A 19,487-nucleotide genomic window follows, 5' to 3' on the forward strand; every position below is an offset into this window, starting at 1 on the left:
CTTGCTGCAGTGCCAAAAACAACCACCCAGAAAAGAGACCTTCCAGGCAACACCTTTTTCCTTCTTTATGTGGATTAGGTCTCTGGCTTGCCGCTCTTGGCAGTCTCCTCAGGTGTGTTGCACAAGGAGATATTTCTCCCTTGCATTCCGGTTACACTTTATGGACTTCATTCTCTCACTTTGAATTTCATTCACGAACCTGTGGTTCATGGGTTCTTCCCAGGAAAGATGTCCTGCTTGCTTTGAAAGCCAGCTGCTCACAGACCACCAGCTAAGAGCTAATTTCAGAGGCACAAGAAGTTCTTATTTTAGGACTTTATCATATTCCATTGGAAGTGCTGCTTGGGTATGTCACCAACATCAGCGGTACCTGTCAAGCCTTCCTTCTTAATGCACTGAACATTTTTAGCTTTACTTTCCTATGGGTAATTGCATTTCTATGTACCCTCACAACGTGTTGCAAAACAGAACCAGGGCTTTCGAGCCGGTGGGCTCTGCTGCCATATTTAAACTGGAAAACGTGAGCAGAGCCCAACTGCTCAGAGCTTTCTAGATTTAGTTCAAATCCTTCCAATTGCAGCCAAGAGAGGTAACAGCTAGTGCAGTCCTGGAGAACACTTATTTATTTGCTATGGAGGAAATAGAAGTGCCATTCAGTAGGAATTGGCTCACCAGCTTTCCCAGCTGCTGGATGACGAGCAACTCTCATGGGTCAGCTTCTCCGTGGGAACAGGGAACACCAGTCTGCTCTGCACTGTGGCTTCTCTTTGGCTATAAAGGGACAAGGCCCTGATTAGAGATGACCCCCCAGGGGCAGGTATTGCTCTATGAGATGCTGAGGAAATCCTGGTTTCCTCTCCACCCCCTCCAGACAGGCACTCCAAGCTGGACCATAAAGCTGACCCTATTTCCTCATCATCCCAGACTCTATCCAGTCCTGTGGGAGAGGCTGCTCTTTCCAGCCAACGTAATCCACTTCGTTGCCAATCCTCTTTCCAGATATAGCCAGTGAAAACAGGGATATGGCTCATTTCCCCGAAATACTTTAATTTGCAAGGCTCTGCTTCCATCTGTAGGAGACCCTGTGCTGTGGGGCATGCATGAAGGCACCGCTCTTATCCAAAAGCATCCAGCCATGGGTGTGCTGGCTGGGGGCGATCATTCTCATGGCTTACAGGCCCTGAAACCACATTCCCAAATATATATAAGCAGTGTGTGGCCATGAACTGCCTGTTGTCCTACCTTGGCTGTCGAATACAACCAAGGTTTCTGCACCTGGGTGCTTTAAGGTGCTTTGCAAGGATCCATTCCAGCCATGAGAGCAGAGGTAAGGGAAGTCACGAGAATGGAAGAGTTCACAACAGCTGTGTAGAAGAAATGGAAAAAAACCTGTTTTTTTTTACCTCGTAGCTGCAGCATCATGACAGCCATCAAACTGAGAGGCAGGAGAGCCCCAACACCAGGGTGAGCTCTGTTACAGGGCTGTCTCCTGGCTCATTAAACCCTAATGAGGATTTTGCCTTCCTCTTCCTTCGGGAGATGTCTTTACTATGAAGGTTTGCACCCTGAGGGCAGTGTTTGAATATATATCCCATAGCAGCCTGGTTTCTATCTCTGAGAGGCACTGTGGGTTAGTGCTGTGTTTCTTAGAGCAGTCCTTTACCCAGGTCTGCCCTACAGAACTACGCAAGGATTTATTAAACCCAGGGCTCTGACTTCCCAAAGCAATTTGCAGCGCAGGGCTGTAGGCTGCAACGAGTTTGAGATGGATGTGAATTTTCCTGGGCCTGCGCAAGTTGCTGGATGCTTTCATGGGAAGTCACATAGATTATGTTTGCAAGTAGGGACAATACTGTAGGTATGGTGTGTTTGTTTCCATGCTCAGTTCTGTACTTTGAGCATCAGAAAGCTGCAGAAATGAGTTTGTTTGTTTTTTTTTCTCTGAGCTGAAGGATGCTCTTTGGTTGGAACATCATGGTAAGAACTAGAACCACGGATAGGAAAGCATCAGAAGTGTTTCAGGTCTCCATTCTGAGTTGCTTGTCGTGCAGGAATGAGATAGAAAGGGCTATCCGGGTGGAAGTATGGCCCTTTGGAAGGTGATAATGGGGGATAAATGGGGAGATACGGGGAAAGCCATAGCGTTCAGATTGGCAGGATGGACACCCAGAGGGGTGGTGGTCCCCCATTCCTGCAGACACCCAAAGTCAAGCAGGATGGAGCTGCGGATGTCCCTATTCAGTGCAGGGAATGGGACCAGATGGCTCTTGAAGGTCCATCTGCCCAGGGAGCGGTGGGGTCACCATCCATGTGGAGATGAGGCACTGAGGGACGTGGTCAGCGGGTATGGGTCGGGGTTGGGTGATCCCACAGCTCTTTTCCAACCCTTACGACTCTTTGATAGGCAGAATACACGGAGGTGACACTCCAGCACCGGGTGATGGAGGAGGAAGGCGCTCCGCTCCACACCGCGGACCGGCGCTGCGCTCCCCTCAGGCCCCTCAGGGCGGGCGGTGCTGAGGAGGCGGAGGCGGAGGAGGAGCGGGGGGGGGGGGATCCTCGAGGCGGAGCCGGGGCGGGCCGAAGGGGAGGCGGCTGTAAACAGGCCGGCGCTGGTTCACTCCTCGCACTGCCAGGAGCCGCCGCCGAAGCCGGGCCGGGAGCAGCGAGACGCGGGGAGCGAGGCGAAGCGGGCGGGCGGCGAGAGCCCCGTCCCCTCCGGCACCGTAGAGAGAGGTAACGCTCCCGTTCCTCTCGGGGGCTTCGAGAAGGGGCCCTTCCCCAAAGTGCTGGAGGAACCGATGAGGTGGCTCGGCCACCTGCGGGCCTCCGGAGGCGGAGGTAGAAAGCCGCTGCCCAGCGCTCAGGTAGCAGCGAAGGGCCTGAAGGCACTCACCTCACCGCACTGCCTCCACAGCGTGCCCGGCGGAGGAGCCGGGATCCGCGCTGCTGCTGTGGGGCGGCTGCGGGTGTGCGGGGCTCGGGCTGAGGTGCAGCATCCCCTTCAGTGAGGGGTTCACGGTATTTCTTGCTGTTTTTATTCTCTCGCTGTGTTGATGTCAGCGCTGTCACAGCTCTCGGGCAGCCCGTTGGGACCTTGCGGTCGCATCCATTGGGACTCCTTTGAGTCGCTCCGTTGTTTTCCATCGTCGGTTCAGGAGTTGCAGGTTGTGAGGTAGCAAACCTCCCAAGCAAAGCTTAAGCTCAATCTTAATCTCGGGAACGCAGCTGCTGGGTTGTCTGAGCACCCCTAAAAGCCCTTCCCTTGCTCTGTAGGCGTGCGGTCTCCGATCCAGCTTAAAGTCCAACATAAAGGCAGCGCTGAGCCAGCTGTAATTGCCCTGATATATGAGATGCACACGCAAGCTTTACATAAAAGTGAAACCATATGTATCAGCTCCACGTCCACTCTGTTATCCTACGCACAGCCTTGCCCTGTCCTCAGCTCACCCTGCTGATCCACTTTTCCCTCAGCTTGTTGGACACGGTGCTCGTTCTCGGACTTACTGGACAGGTTTTAGTGAAGGATGTGAACTCAGCTCATTCTGCCTTGTGTAAGAATGCTGTGTGTTTTCAGCCTAATACAAATGTTGTTCTGTTGACTCAGCGATAACGCTGTGCTTTCCTGGGTCCTTTTCCCTTTTTCGGGTTGTTAGCTGAACGATTTAGCTAATCTTTTGTGGTGTTCCTGTGGGACAGATGTACGGTGTTTTTTCTGTGGGTGGCAAAGTCCATAGCTTCAGCTGGTATTGCCTCTGAAAAGCAGAACTGATTTCCCTTCTCCCTACGCTCTGCCCTTTGTGGAGTGGGGAGTTGGGCTGGGAAACGCACAGGTGAGTACTGGCAAAATGATTCTTTGTTCTGACTCAGTTCCTGGATTGTAGCAGAGAACTGGATTGTCTTCTCCTGTGGTGGGAGAACATCAGTCAATCTGATGGGCATGAAGAAGCTCAGGTAGTTTGGAAGCTACGTTAGAAGCACAGTGAGTGTTTATGGACTCCCTCCAGGACCCTTTGGTCTAAAAGATGTGAGTCCTGCTCTTACACTGATCTCTACCTCAGACAAGTATTGGGTTTTATGCAGTTTTCCATCCGCAAAAGACTCCTCCCCATCTCTACCTCCAAACCTTGGATGGATATTTCTACACTCGATGCTTTTCTGCTGCCTGCTACAAGGGTAGAAGCTGCCTGCCCTCTAAACCCCAGGGACTGGTTTATATGGCTTTGTGTTTGGGTTGGGTTTTTTTTTTGTGTGACGTTCTTCCCACAGAAGAAAAATAATCCCTTCTAATGAAGTCTAATGCACTCTGTCAGTTCCCTGCTGGCCCAAATGAAGGTCTGAGGAGAATGGTGATGCTGACTTCAGAAGCATGTAGCTTTACTTAGTCAGATTGGATTATACCAAGAGGAACTAGAAGTTATTTTCTCTGTTCCTTCGACTAATGTGAAAATACAGCCTGTTGTATTTCACAACTCTAGCTGCTGCCTCCTTCTCTTAGTAACTATCATTAACAGACCAGAAAATGGAAAAAATGTAGAAATATCATTCCCGGTGGCTACAGGCATCAGTTCTCTTTAGAAGTTCATGAAGTCAGGTCTATGGAAATTAAGTAACTGAGATTTTTTGCTTCTGCTGACGGGATAAAAAGTTGTGTCACAGGGGTGAAGTACAAAGATTACCTCTTGGAAATGAAGTAGGTGGGGAACAAACTTGAGCTCTTACTAATTGTCAGAGGTTGAAGCAAGGTAGGGGTTGGCCTCTTCTCCCAGGTAACAGCAATAGAATGAGAGGTGATGGCTTTAAGTTGTGTCGGGGGAGTTTCAGACTGAATATTAGGAAACATTTCTTTGCAGAAACAACGGTTGGGCATTGGAGCAGGCATTGCCCAGGGTGGTGGTGGAGTCACTGTCCCTGGAGGTGGACAAGGACCATGGAGATGTGGCACTGAAGGACATGGTTAATGGGGATGAGTTGGTGTTGGGCTTGGTGATCTTAGAGCTCTTTTCCAACCTTAATGATTCTGTGGTTCTCTGGAGGTTTAATTTAATGCATGCAATTGTCTTTTCTGAAGTAGGATATCGTCGCTGGGGTGATGTGAGATGTGTGCTTTTATGGAGTTGATGGCACTGATCAGAGCATGCCTATCACATTGCCGCAGTGTGTGTGGACATATTGCATCCTTATAGCGTGCTGGTTGTAAGGATGGATGCAGCAGGGAGTGTTGTGTCACTGAGAAAGGCTTGGGTTGCTCTGAAGGTAAAGAGATTAGATACTAGCAGGACCTTAAAGCCAGGGATAACAACTTCCCTTGCTTTTCACATTGGAGTTTGGTCCCTGAGCTATTTCAGAGTAGTTCTGTGTGACTGTGCCATCACTTAAGGTTTTCTGCAAGTCCCAGTGAAACAACACTCCTATTGTTAGTGCTCTCAGATATCTCAAAATTACAGTGTCTGGGAACTCGGTGGGTTTGAGGGAAACAGATTTTGCAGCCCTGGAGTGGTGCCATACAGAGCTTTGGTTGTTTGCACGTTCCATCTTCAGAGCCTGTTTCCACATCGCCCTCGGAGACAATTTTTTATCTCACTTCTGAGAATAGGAGGTCAGAGGGAGAGAGCTGGAGGCCATGGAACAGATAGGGGGCAGAACAGAGGTTGCAGTGAGCTTTGCAATGTCCAGGGAGCTGCACTGATATAAATAAGGCTCATTTCAGTTTGTGGGGGAGTCTTTGGTTTTGATCACACCTTCTATCCAGTAGGTCTTTAAAGGGCTGCAAAATCTTTATGGTGGCTTGGGGAATTTTGTTAAAATCTGTGAGTTCAAAGGCAGGAACTACCCTGTAATAAATAATACTTGTTTTCCTGACTGTTGAAGTAGAGAACTAAATGGAGGTAGGGCAGCTCTGAACGACGGATGGTTATTTGCTCTTTTCTGCATAGCTCATTATTCTGCATAATATAATGGTGTGTTGGTTGTCTAATTTTTATTTAAAATGGGCTCTCCGGATTTAGCTGAATGGCATTTAGCAGCGTAGGTTGCTGGCATGTTTGGAATGAGTCAAATATTGGATGGGATATGATGATGTTTGCACACTTCGGGGGGGGGGGGAGGGGTGAGAGGGGGAGATGCTTTGCTTTGGATCATTTCTGTTGCGAAATATCAACTCACGCTACCTTGTAGTTTAGATATCTAGAAAATGCCTTGCTCTGAGGTAGGCAGTAGTGCTGGCTTATCCCTGTGCTGACTGTTGCATGGGAAAGGAGAGTGCTCCTTGCTGTTGTAACACCTCTATTCAGTTTAATTCCTGTTTCAGAGCAGGTGGGGGAATGCTGGAACACTCAGCTTTTTCTCCAGAAGATCCTGTACAGGTGTAAGATACAACTGCATGCAAACCTCACGTTTCTGTTGGACAAACAGATGTTTATTCTGAAGCTGAGCTTAAAATTCTTCTGTCCCGTAAGCATTGCCATGTTCCAGGATGTAGGTGTAACCTCTTGCTTTGATCTCCAGATTTTTCAAGCAGGACTTTTTTTTTTGGAATCAGTCGCAGTTCTGATCCCAGCGGATGCTGCCAGGAAGGAGCTCATCGTTAACGTGTCTGGTAACCCTTTGCTTGAACTCCTGAGAACCACAGACCCTTCCAGGCTGCTGGAAGGAACCTCCTTTTGCAAGGAAGTGGCTTCAGCAGTGAAACGGCATCAAGATATTTTCACTGTGCTGTCTGTCTTCTTGCTTCCTCTCTTGTGTAAGTGCTCTCCAATCCCATTGGGACTCAGTGTCACATAGGACAGTTTAAAGCACTGCTGCTAGTGTAGGGCTTGGTCCTATTCTTGCTTATCTGCTCGTGGCCAAGAGATCCTGATGTAGGAGCCCACTCTCTGTCAGCAGATTGTTACTTACTTTTATAGGGTCGTTTTTCAGTTGGATCTGATCCCTTGCTCACCCCATGGCTCTCACTGCTGGTGAAGGAGCAGGGCTGTCCTTAAGGACAGCAAACTTGGATGATTTTCCTGACATTGGAAGACTGTACCCTCATGTGCTGTCATACATGTGCACACAAATCGGAGTGGATGTCTTTGCCTTGGATCAGTTCTTGTTCTCACACTCTCTGCTTGCTTTCACAGACAGGTAGGACTGAGAGCTGGCTTTGTGTTTCCAAGGATGAGCTGTAAGAGCTGTATAGGGCACATGAGGAATCAAAGGCTCGTAAGTCCTTCTTGCTGCTGAAGCTGGTAGTTCCATCTCTAACCTGAACATCAAGGTTAGATCTCATGCAATGTTACGTGCCGTTAATTAATGCTTGCAGAAGCACAGTGCTTCCAGTAGTGTCATATGCTAAATTAGATGTCCTCTTTATCGTCATGGCGAGCTCACAGTATTGCTGCAGTTAGACAGTAGCGTCTGGTGCCTCTGATAGAGGCACTCTGACAAAAGGCTGAGTGTGACACAGTGGGCTTTAGGGCTGTGGACTGAATCATCACATTTTCTTTTTGCCTCCTGAGTCCCATGGGGTGAGATCTTGAATTGTGTGGTTCTATTGCCCTGTAGGGGATTCAAAGTAAAGTCAGCTTTGCTCTCCGTTGCTGGCTGCCAGGGTTGAGCTGGTAGGAAGCACTGAAGGTTGTACAACTTGGGGATGAGATACAAGGTAGGTATTTCTGCATGAAGATTTGGTGCAGGTGGGATTTCCATTGCCAGGCTCATAGCAGACAAGCTGTGCTGGAGAGGAGAGCAGTCTGTAATGCTAAGCGTATGATCTGTAAGGTCTTTTTGTTGTTAGACACGCAGACATTTTGCTCCGAGCTTCTCAAAACATGAAAGGGATCCAGTCCTGAAGATACTTATGCATGAAAATGTTCCAGGGAGGAACAGAGGAATGATCTGAGGGGGGAAAAAAAAAAGTTTTTCTGACTGCAGGGTGGAGTATGAAGGAAGCAAAGTGGTAGGAAAAACACAGTCTCACCAAAGGGCCAAAAGGGGCCTTAGCAAGTTGTCTGATCTGACCTTCTGCCCCAAGGCTGGGTCAGATCTATCCAAACTTTCCCAGCAGATGTTTGTCCAGTCCTTAAAAGGCTCTAGTGATGGGCTTTCCCCCATCCTTCCTTGGGTGATCCTTCAAAGCCTTGTGTTGTCCTTAGCATTAGCAAGATTTTCCTAGTTTCTAACTTGGATTTCTGTTGCTGCAGTTGAAAATTACTGACCTCTTGCCCTTTTGTTATTGTGCAGAAGGGGTCGTTCGGTTCCCTCTCTGCAGGCTTTGTGCATAGGCCACAGCTGCAGCTGGGCCCGGTCTGCCTTGGGCTGCAGCGTGCATCTGGCACCAACCTATATGGAGCTGACAGACACATATGATGCTCATATGGAGACTTTGGGGCATGTTGGATGTGTTTGTTTTCTCTCTGGCTGCTGCACAGATCACATGTTTTGTCATGAAAGGCTTCACGATGGGTTCGTGCCTCTACTCACTGTAAAAAGAGGGCACAGGCTTTTCTAGCTCAAGTGCTGCCTCTTCCCCAGGGAAAAGGTCCTCAGGATCTTCACCAGCTATTCCAGAACTGGAGGTGGGGAGGTCCTTGCCAGCTGCTATCGTCAAGGCTTTCCCCATGGTGAGCTGGACTGCTCTTTGGGCAGCGTTACTCTCCTGATCTGAGCTCCCCGCTGTGCTTTATGAATGACCTTCTGCAGTGGATACGCTGTGTACTTCTCATTTTGTAGGTGCTGTCTATCTCTGTAGGATAAGGTTATCCTTGCATTTGCAAAACTCTTCAAGTGTGGCTCTGTAGATCCTTCGGAGAGTACTCAAACATAAACTGCGACAGAAAATACAGTGGGTAATCATTAGAACGTTACTTACTAAGGTAAAGGGGTTGACGTATCAGGCTGCATTCAGGCAGCGATCAGACATTTCCTTGAAAGGGATTGTTGCTTGGTCATTGCAGTTCTAGGAAAATGATTCCAAATGGTTTTGTTGTGATAGAACCAGACATCAGAAGTCTGTATGGCCCTTCTGGGTGAATTTGGCTCTTGCTGCTTACAGGTGGGCAGATGTCCGTGTTGCATGAAGCACCTCAGTTTGCAGTTGTTAGCCTTGCTGTATGTCGTGGCTGTATTTATTTTTTCAGGTTTCATAGGCTTTGTTTTACAGGATACTCTGAGGAAGGCAGCAATTTCATTTGAACTGTGGCTGAGGGCTTCACTTTTTGGAGTGCTTTTCTTAAGGGGGGGGAGGATTGGGAAAGTAACTTTCCTCTGTAGGTTGTTGTAGGTGTTTTCTCCCAGTCTATTAACACCTCTTGTACCTTTCAGTGGGAGATGGTAGGAAGCCTGGGAGAAAGGTATGTCTGCATACAGAGAGTCTTCACCCTGAGACGACAGAAGGCAGCACTTCAATGAAGGCTGGTTTGTACAGGTCTGAAATCCTTCCTGGCATCAACTTATGTTTATTGTGGTAGACAGAGCAGGTAGGGAGGAGCAGTCTGGGTTTTGTTTGTTTAAACTATTGGTGCATATCTTTCTTTTTTTTTTTTAAACTCCCTTCAGTTTTCATGCAGAGCTTTTATATGATAACACATATGAGTCTCCAGTGTCTCGTGTTCAGTTTCACATAGCAGTGACAGCTCTACTGCTTTCTTTCTTTCTTTTCTTCCTTAATTACAGATGAAGGGAACTTCAGTCATGTGGAAAGTATTTTATTGACAGCTTTTTGAGTCTAAAGCACTTGTTAACACTGAACAGGTGTATGGTGCTGTAGGCTATTGTGCAGAATCCTGTGTTCAGTGTTTCTTCATAATGATTTTGTTAGAACTGCAGAGTATCTTAGGTTGGATAAGAGGTCTGGAGCTCTCTAATCCAACCTGTTGTTCCAAGCAAGTCCAAATGCAAAGGTGAATTGCTTGTGACCTTCACCTATCCAGCTTTGGACCATTTCCAGTCAAGCATGGCAAGTTAGTGTTGTGCCTAATGCTCTCATAGTGAATTGTATTCACATGTTATGTAATCAGGATATCCCTTGCTGCAAAATATGCAACTTGCCTCTTGTCCTTTTGCTGTGTGTCATAGAATCTTCTCCACCTTCTCTGTAACCCCCAGTTAGGTAGTTGAAGATGGAGATCAGATCCTTCCTTAGCTCTCATTTCTTTTCCAGTTTAAACAAGCCCATCTCCTTCATGCTCATCTTTTACAGTATGTATTCCAGTTACCAAAGCATTGTTAAGTTTGTCATTGCCTTCTTGGGGAATGCAACTGAATGTGACTGTGCTCCAAGTGTAGCCTCCAAAGAGAGGATCTCTGTCCCTAAGCTCCTGGTTATTGCTGTTCCCAATACAGCCCAGTATGTGCCTGGCTTTCATTGCTGCAGGGGCACTTTGTTAATGCCTATTCACTTCACTGTCTGCCAGAATCCCCATGAGCCTTTGTGAAGAGCCAATAAGTCCCCAGTGTGTGTTGACAATGTGTTTTCTTTGTCTCAGGTGCAGGACATCACATTGGTATTTTTCAGTTTTATAAGCTTGCTTGCTGGGCATTCTTGCCCTCCCAGCATGATGTAGTCCTTGAGTTTACTCCATCATTCAGTACAAGAATGGACAGTGTTAGTGGAGGTGCTGGCTGTTTCTGAAGAGCACCATTCTCAGAGGATGCCTGTTAATACTTCAGCCTGTTGGCTGTTACCCTTTGACCTCAATTGTCCAAACAAATGTTCACTACCTTCTATTCTACCCATAGCATCTTCAACCTATCCCCACAAATAGAAAGATAAGTGTCTCCAGGATCTCTTTAACGCTGCTGGCTAAAGTTTGCCCTGATGCAACCGTGGAACATTGCCTTGCTACTGTATTGTGACCCTCTAAAATGCCAAAGCCTTTCCTGGAGTCTTGCTATGTTGGAAGTTTTTGCATTTCTACCTGTGATTACTCTTTCGTAAGTATTTCTTCTAGTTGTTGTTGGGCCAACATTTCAAGTTTGGAAATTGGTACCTGTACCCCATAATGCTTGTGCATCCTCCCAGCTTTGAATCATCTCTTGGTTTTAAGTCCATACATTCCAGTCTATCATCCAGATTGGTGATGAAAATATTGCACAGCTCCTGTACTTGGCTAAACCCAGTGAGATAGCCAGCCCTTGATAATTATGCCGCAAGAAATATGTTGTCAAGCAGCCATCTTATGGTGATTACATCTAGATTGTGTTTTCTTAGCTGGATCTTATGGCAGTGTCACACGGAGCAGCATAAGAGTTAATAAAGATTGCATATCGGAATATCCTTATCACTTCTGCACAAACATACACTTATTTTCCTGCTGATGTATATATCCTTCATTGCTCATAGATTTGTTTTGAAGATAAAAGGTGATGAGATGTGCCCTTGTACCCACTGAAAGTTTAATTGTGGGAACCATTCCAGATTTATCAGGACTTTCATAACAGGACAGTGCCCATTTCGCAGCTCCAGGAGATCAAGAGGAAACAATCATTATGTGTTTATGGGTCTGAAACAAAATAAAACAATTACCTGAATCCAGTCTTCAAAGCAGCCTTTGAACGAATCCCAACCTTCTTTCTGCAAGGGCTGGAAAAATAAAGAACATGTCTAATCTGTCCCATCTATCAGCCAACTGTTATCTGTGCCTACGTGCTGTTACTCAGATCTCGTTAGCTGTCTAATTGGATAATAGACAGTACACTTCACAACTACTTAAGTATATTAAGCTTAATCTGCTTTGAGCAGGGAGGGGAAGTTGTGCTTGGTGACAAATGGACATGAGAAGCTGGACTGTGAGCAGCATGAGCCTTCTGTCCCTATCACTTCATTTCCTGGAGCCTTATGGGCTCAGGCTTGGTGTGTTTATAGCATTTATGTTGGAATTTGAGACCCAGAGCAGAGAGCTGGGACACTTTCAGACTCTGACCATGTCAGCTGGTCCTAAAGCTTCTTCCAGTGCTTGAAGAAGATGCAGGGTTGACAGGATCAGTAGGCTTTCATGGGGATTGGCATGACCCATTCTATAAATGGGAGATGCTGCGATGATGGAAATAGACCTTTCTTTCCTTCAGAGAAAGTGTGTTTGCTCCATTTATCAGTTTTGGAGGTGGACTGACTGTCTTGAAAGCTGTAACTAAAACAGTTGGACTCTTGTGGAAGGGGTGTGTTTAGATTTTTCCCAGCAGCTGGCTTCTTTATTGTGCAAGTATGAGCACATTTCATTGCATGTCACCACCTCTTACTTAGTCTTGGGAGAGGATGTTTCCAAGGGATGCCTTTCTGGGCAGAAGAAATGCATCTACCAATGGGATCCTTACCCCAAGGGAATATGATAGGGTCAACAAAACACGTAACGGCCAAATGTTTCATAGGTTCTCCTGGGAAGAAAGTTTTGACACAAGACTCAAGTTAAGCCCAATTTAAGTCTTTGTGTCTTGAGTGAAGTGCTGAGGGCCCTTCATTTCCAGAGTGCTTGCCTTGTCTAACATATATCTTCAGGTTTGGTTTTTATGCTGTCCAGCTTTTATTTTGAATGAAGGGAAAAGATTGCAGGGTAACATTTCTAGTCCTTTTATGTGTAGGCAAACTCCCAAGCCATCACTTTATTTTGGATGGAGTAGGGAATAGCTGTTGAGTGCAGAGGGGTTTGATACTTATCCACACCTAATTTAGTGCCTGGATTAAGAGCATGGTCAGCAAGGAAAAGGATCTTTTTTTCCAGGGGGTAATTCATATCCAAGCGTCTAAATCACTTGAAGAGGCTCTGGAGACAGGCTGTGTCCTTGTCTTCACTGCAGTCTGGCTGAGTTGCAGGTAAGTTCCCCTCTGCTGCTTCATGTCAGGGTCAGAATTCATTCTGAGGCACCTAGAAGAAATGAATTAGTGTGGCCTGTTACAGTCTCCCCAAAAAGTTAAATAAGGTGGAGGCTGCATACTTTCTTTAGCAATATTAATAATACCCTTCTTTCTCATCCTGATCTGCTGTTTATTGTGGTAAACTCCTATACTCAATCTATCATCAGCTTTGAGTTGGGCTTGACTTCAGCCTACACTTATTAAAGGGTGAAGAATATTCTGTCATATGAAGTGGATAAAGGAATTCAGACATGAAACTAGATATGAAGTCACCAATGACCATTTTTTTTTTTCCTTTTAGTTTTAGCTTGAAACAAATAATAGCATAGGCTGTTTTCCTCCTCCTGTGTGGGCAATATCAAGACATGCCCTGTGCTGTCAGAGTTACTTGTCAAGATCAAAATGACCACTATGGAAGACCTGTCTGACCACTGCTTGCTGCAGATTAAACCCATATGCCTCCAAAGGGGAACACCTGCTCAGTTGGTCATTGGTTTCTTTTTTTTTCCCAACAAAACCTTTTGGAACCAAAACCAGACACATATATTTTCAGTGAGATGGGGGGGAGTGAGATGTGTGATGATACTTAGTTCTTGTGGCTAACAACTGTCTTGACCACCAACTGTCTTCTTGTTGCAGAGGGATCCACAGTGCTGAGAGAGAGGGTGAACCAGTCCAGGTCTTCATTAGAGTCACAGAGTCGTTAAGGTTGGAAAAGAGCATTAAGGTCATCAAGTCCAACCATCAACCCATCACCATCATGCCCACTAAAACCATGTCCCCCAGGCTCTCTCTGTTAAGGCAGTATTTCAAGTTTCCTGAGCCTAGATCATAGAACATTGCACGTCTGGAGTCAAGGACTGTGGTGGGCAGTTCTTTGGAGAGCTGTGCAAAGATCCTCAACAACGGTTGCCTCTATTTCAGAAAGGGACGTTGTGAGCAGGGAGAAAAACTTTCAGATCACATGTACCCCAGTGAGTGCTTTTCTTTCGATAGGAAGATTTGTTGGAGAATGTTAATTGAGTCCCTTTTTGAATGGAGGAGGCTTTGCTTCCTTCCCAAGTTTTCAAAACAGATTTTCCAAATACAGAGCCTATGTTTCATTCAAGTGTAAATCCTTTCTCTTTAACCTGGAAGTTATCCCAGGGGGAAAAAAAAACAACCTCATCCATTCACTGCAGGACAGACCCTCATGGTTACAGTGGAAAAAATGAAGTGGATCCAATTGTCCAAACAGGAAGGCAGTTAAGAAAAGACTTTGCTTAGTCTGAGGAGCTCTCAGTCGAGTTTAAATGCTTCTCCTACATACTCGACTTCATGTCTCTGTTGCTTTTGAAGCATCACACAATAGCTGAAGTGTGTGCTAAATTTAGAGATGACAATTTCTTCTTGCCGACATGCTGCCTTATCTGCAGGCTGTGTGGGTTTCAGTGTGTAGTTACAGAAGGGATGCAGAAAGTGAGCTGAAATTTATTGGCTCGTTATCTCTCCTGACTTTCACGTAGCTCAGAGTAGCCCTGTTGAGCATCTAGTGCTTTACACTAATTCTTTTTCATTTCAGGGCATTAATCAAAATGCTTTCTTTGGCACAGCGAGGTGCTAATGCTGTTTTATATGCGCCAAAGTTGAAGTATGTTAGGGATGAGGCGTGCCATACTGAGCACAATGAGCTCTCATCTGGATACACTGAAACTTTACTGTATTTTTAGCTGCTTTGTGGATAGGGCTGTGATTCTGTTACCCCCATCATGCGAGAGAAAGCTGTGGGAGAGCAAATCAAACACAAGTGTGTCCATTCCTGCTCGCTGCTTTCCACATGACAAGCCTTCCTGCTCTGTGAAAACCACTTCAGATCTGAAATATCTGTCTTCCTATCTGTGATTTATTTCTTTCTGTGCAGCGCTTCATCTTAATTCTGTAAAGCGATTTGTGAGGATTTAATGAAAAAAAAAGAGCAAAACCAAATTTCCCTTTGTTTCAGTAAAACGTCTTGATTGTGACAGAGGAGAAATGCTTTTGAGCTCAGATGTGTCAGGAGGGATGAAAGGCACCTTGCAGAGGGGGATAATCCATCACTTGTGTGTGTCCCACAGCACTCAGGCTGCTGTTCCCTGCAGGGCATTCAGCAGCCCCAGAGCACAAGAACTCAACCAGAGGACAACGTTTCATCATCGGGCTTTGTTTTGATGTTTGCAGCAAGGTAGATGCAAAGCTAAACATGTCACTGCTGTGTTCTCATTGCTTCCCTCTCCCACCCGTTGTCTTTCGCCAGCTGCTTCTGCTTTCTGCTCTGTTTGGTGTGCCTCCATATGAGCGCTCAGCAGGGAAATCCCTCAGCAGGGTGACTTGCTGCATTATTCATAATGTTCCCATGTAGAATATGGCAGTCACAGAATTTCAGTGAGTGCATCGAGGTGACCTGAATGCAGACAGTGTTTGATGTCTGTGCTTTTGCATTGAAACATTAGTAACGTCGGCACATGGAGGTGGCATATGCAAATCCCACACCTCAAGGAGCATAGGGAAAAGCACCTTTCTTCTTCAAAGGAAGCCTCTGCTGGGTAAAAAGTCTCAGAAAAACACTGCCAGCCACAGCCTAGAATTCACTGAGATCTAAGGACACACTTCCCAGACTGATTTCCCCTGCCTTGGGGCTCTTGTCTGATGTGAGAGCGTGTTAGTGCAGAGAGCTGGATGGAGGGAATTCTGTGTTGCAGCATGCTGACCCAGCCCTGCTTGTGTCTGCTGTCTCAGAGCTGGAGCACAGTTGTTTGCAAGTGATAATCCAGCAGTGCAAAGCCTGAGATAAGTCCCCTTGAAATTTCTCCACCTGCAGAGATGCAGGTTTCCTGGATTCATGGCTGCTCTCCTCCAGGATGAATTCAGCCTAGTTCTTGTGGGAGTAAATCAGTGCAGTATTTGGCTCTTCTAATTTTGGTTCTCATCCCCTGGTGTTTCTGTTGCATTTAATGATTTTCCCTGTGGCTTGAATGGTAAAGATGTGGTAAGTGCTTGGGGGATGGCTTGAAATCAAAGATTCAGAGTGGGTGTTGTTTTCAAACAGAGAATAAACGGCTCTATTTAGAAAGTTGTGTTGCTATTTCAAGGCAGTTTGTTGGGTCTGGATTCTGAGAAGCGGTGAGAAAATATAATTGCTTTTGGGCCAGCGTGTCTCGTATGGTGTATCCTGAAATAATCCTCATGTACACATTGAGTTGGAACGGAGTACTGAGTGGATTCATTTCCTGTCACCCTTCTATTACGCAGACAGGAGAAGATCCCTGTTGGAACTTCACTCCCAAACTTGCTGCAATGAATTTTAAACCCCAAACCGCAAAGAATTCCCAAATGCAATAGGGACACCAGTGTTTATTTGACTGAGACCCCATTGTGCTCTGAGTTGTGCAAACATGGACATGTTTCCTATTTAATTAAGGCTGGTTTTATCAATTAAGTTTCCCAAACAATTGGAGAGAGAAGGAGGGTAGTGAAGATAAGATCACAGGGCTGTGCAGATGGGGATAGGGCACGGCTCTTTTTGGCAGTCAGAACACAAGTTCTACGGGAAGCTTGTTTGCAGTATTGTTCTGATCCATTATGCAGTGGTTTCACCTTGTTTTTTTTCTTTAGTTTGCTGTCTCTCTCTCCTTCCTTTTACAGTCCTGAACAACAAGTCGTTGATGGGAAACATAACAGCAGCAGATGCCTCCCAGTGCTAAATATCACTGAGGAGCTGGAAATCAGGCGAAGGTTCCCAGCAGTGGGTCAACCAGTGCTTGCCAAGCTTGTCTTGAGTCTCCAAACTAACTTCAAACAACAGTGTAGGTACGCAGTAAAAGTCAGGCCAGTTGGGTTGTTTGTCCCAGGTAACTCAACAGCTTTGTTACTGAGCACTTTACCTCTGCATCTTGCTCTGCTCATTGAGGCTCTAGCCAGATCATAGGGCTGGTAGGTCCCAAATGGTGTATGGTATGCAAAAACACAATGATTTCTACCACCACAGATTGTAGAATTCAAGGTTAGATCACGATTCCCCTCACTAGGGTTAGGATAGGGAGAGGGGGGGAATGGTTTTAAGCTCCAGGAGGGAAGGTTTAGATTGGATGTCAGGGGAAAGATCTTCACAGAGAGTGGTGAGGTGCTGGAACAGCTGCAGTGGGAGCTGTGGGTATTCCATCCCTGGAGGTGTTCAGTAACCAGGTTGGATGGGGCTCATGGCAGCCTGGGTGAGTGCTAGATGTGGAGGTTGGTAGCCCTGCCTTGGACCTTTGGAACTTGATGATCCTTGAGGTCCCTTCCAGCCCAAGCTCTTCAGTAGTAGGAATATCCCATTGACTGCAGCAGTCTGGATACCATTTTTTGTTGCTGCTGTGACTCCTTAGAATGTAAGCCTTTGGCACAAGCACTGCTCTCATCAGCTGTGTGAGCAGGAGGAACTCTACAGCCCTCATCTCATGGTGCTGACGTGCTGGACAGTCTGCATCCTACCATGCTGTCAGAGGGACCTGTGATACTGAAGATATCCTTTTCCCTTCCCAGCACTTGGGAGCTGGCTGAACCTGCTCTATTCTCATGCTGCCCTTCAGCCAGAGGAAAAAAGCTTGAGAATCAGCCGCAGGCCAGCCAATTATTTTGATTTATTTTCTTTTCCCTTGGATGAGAAGGATTTGAAAAACACATAATGGTGCATTATATCAGAGCGCTGTAAATGGTGTGATTCATTCCCTGTGTTCTTGGCATGACGGTCTTTGGTTTATGTTTTGGATATCCTTGCAGTCTGGTTAGTGCCAAGCACTGTATGGAAGTGCCCTGTGGCAGACAACCTGCTCTGCCCATATGTTGGCTTTTAAACAAACCCACCTCATAATAGGAGGTCTTTCTAGCACATGCCAAGATGCTTGGGGCTTGTTAAGTATATTCTGCCTGTCAACAGCCACTCAATTGAAAAAGTAGCACTGGCGTGAATCAGTTTTGAACAAGTTCATTTGACTTGAGGGATATTTGAGGCATTAAAACAAGTTGGATCTCAGCGGTAAAATATGTGCAGTGGTTTCCTGATGAAAAGCACGAGCTGGTAACCCTTAAAAAACAAAACAACAAAAAACAAAAGAAAAGAACCTTTTCCCTCTAAACATTCAAAAGCGTAGAGATTTTCCCAGTAAGCAAATTTGTGATGAGCCTGAAGTGTAGAGGAGGCTTCCTGAGCTTCTTTCTGTCTCGGGTAGTGTTATTGTTGATGCTGCTCTGATCATGTCTCTCATGGTCCGTGGGCTGCTGGGCTGGTCTCAAAGATGCAGACACCATGCAGCTGTGTCTTTTCTTGCAACATAGCTTCCAATCAATGTTGTCTGCTCAGGAAATGAGGTGCCCAGTGCCTTAGCACAGAGCCTCTTCCAGCATCTGTGCTGATTCAGCAAAAGAAAAGGAATAATGCTGTTTCTCAGAACGTTTTGTTTTTTGTGTTAGAGATCTTAAGACATTTCTGCTTCATTTTCGAGGCCAGCAGGGTAAAGACTACAAATGGAGCTGTGTCATGGTTTTGTGCTGTCATCGGAAGCTGGAGCTTGCAGAAGGTCTGATGGCTTCAACTCTAAGATTGAGCAGCCTTGGGCTGTTTCTCATTCATACAATCATTAAAACCACTAAGATCCCCAACCCCAACCCTACCCCACCATGCCCACTAACTGTGTCTCCAAGTGCCACATACCCAATGTTCTTGACCAGCTCCAGGGACGGGTGACTCTGCAGCTGAACTGGGCAGCCTGTGCCAATGCCTTACCAAAATTAATTACTACTTGAGTAGTTTTGCACAGCTGAGTTGTCTTAAATACAACGCGTGCAGGTGAAATAGCTGGAAGTGAGGGGTTAATGTAGGTAAGAGTTGAAGTGCTGTTTTATAGATCTCGGCAGCCCAGGTAAGGTCATCTTAGATTAGAGGAGACCTAAGTCTGGATAGGCAAAAGTTAATGCTGTGATTTCCTTCTGTCTCTTTGGGGGGTATTTCAGGAGGAAAAACAATGCCAAGTCAGCCTGAATGTCTCTGCTGCTTTCCAGAAACTGATGGGGCAGAAGGCTGAGGGTTTGGCGTACAGATAAAATGGGAAGCATCCTGTTCATGTTGCTGTCTAAGGGTACACATGGTCTGTTATTACTGTGCTTCCTTCCTTGATGTCTGATCCAGCTGCGCCCTGTGTGTCACTGGGGTGGGTCAGTAGTCTGTAAGTGGGGCTTGTTGATGCTGTTGTTAAGGGCAGCATTTTCAGTGCCTCGAGACGCATTTGATGGCTTGAGCTTTCACCTGGCCAAACTTCAGGAAACTGAGGATAATGTTTAAAGACCGTTTCCCCTTATCCTATCACAAAAGACACTGCAAAAGGGTCTGTCCCCTTCCTTCATATGGCCTCAAGATATTGAAAGGCTGCTCTCATGTGTCCCCAGAGCCTTCTCTTCTCCAAGCTGAACAGCCCCAGCTCTCTCAGCATGCTCTTGTAGGGTTGGGAGGTGTAGATGTCCCTATTTATTGCAGGATAGTTGGACACAGTGACCATTAAGGGTCCCTTCCAACTCAGAAGATTCTATGTCTATCAGTGAACTGAGGTTCAAACTTGCTCTTCTCTCACAGCTACCCCTATAAATTCCAGCCTTAGAAACATAA

At 46.2% G+C, this 19,487-nt stretch overlaps 1 protein-coding gene across 2 annotated transcripts in view; it reads left to right on the forward strand.

Moving 5' to 3' along the window:
- The first annotated feature begins 2,578 nt into the window (after positions 1–2,578).
- Positions 2,579–19,487, forward strand: part of SMOX (spermine oxidase) — a 57,751-nt gene continuing 40,842 nt past the window's right edge. For both annotated transcript variants that reach the window (XM_072334857.1, XM_072334856.1), the window contains exon 1: positions 2,579–2,736. The gene's annotated coding sequence lies outside the window, so the exon portion shown is untranslated. The remainder of the gene's footprint in view (positions 2,737–19,487) is intronic.

Source organism: Excalfactoria chinensis, chromosome 4 (assembly GCF_039878825.1).
Source record: "Excalfactoria chinensis isolate bCotChi1 chromosome 4, bCotChi1.hap2, whole genome shotgun sequence".
In the NCBI taxonomy this organism is placed as follows: Eukaryota; Metazoa; Chordata; class Aves; order Galliformes; family Phasianidae; genus Excalfactoria; species Excalfactoria chinensis.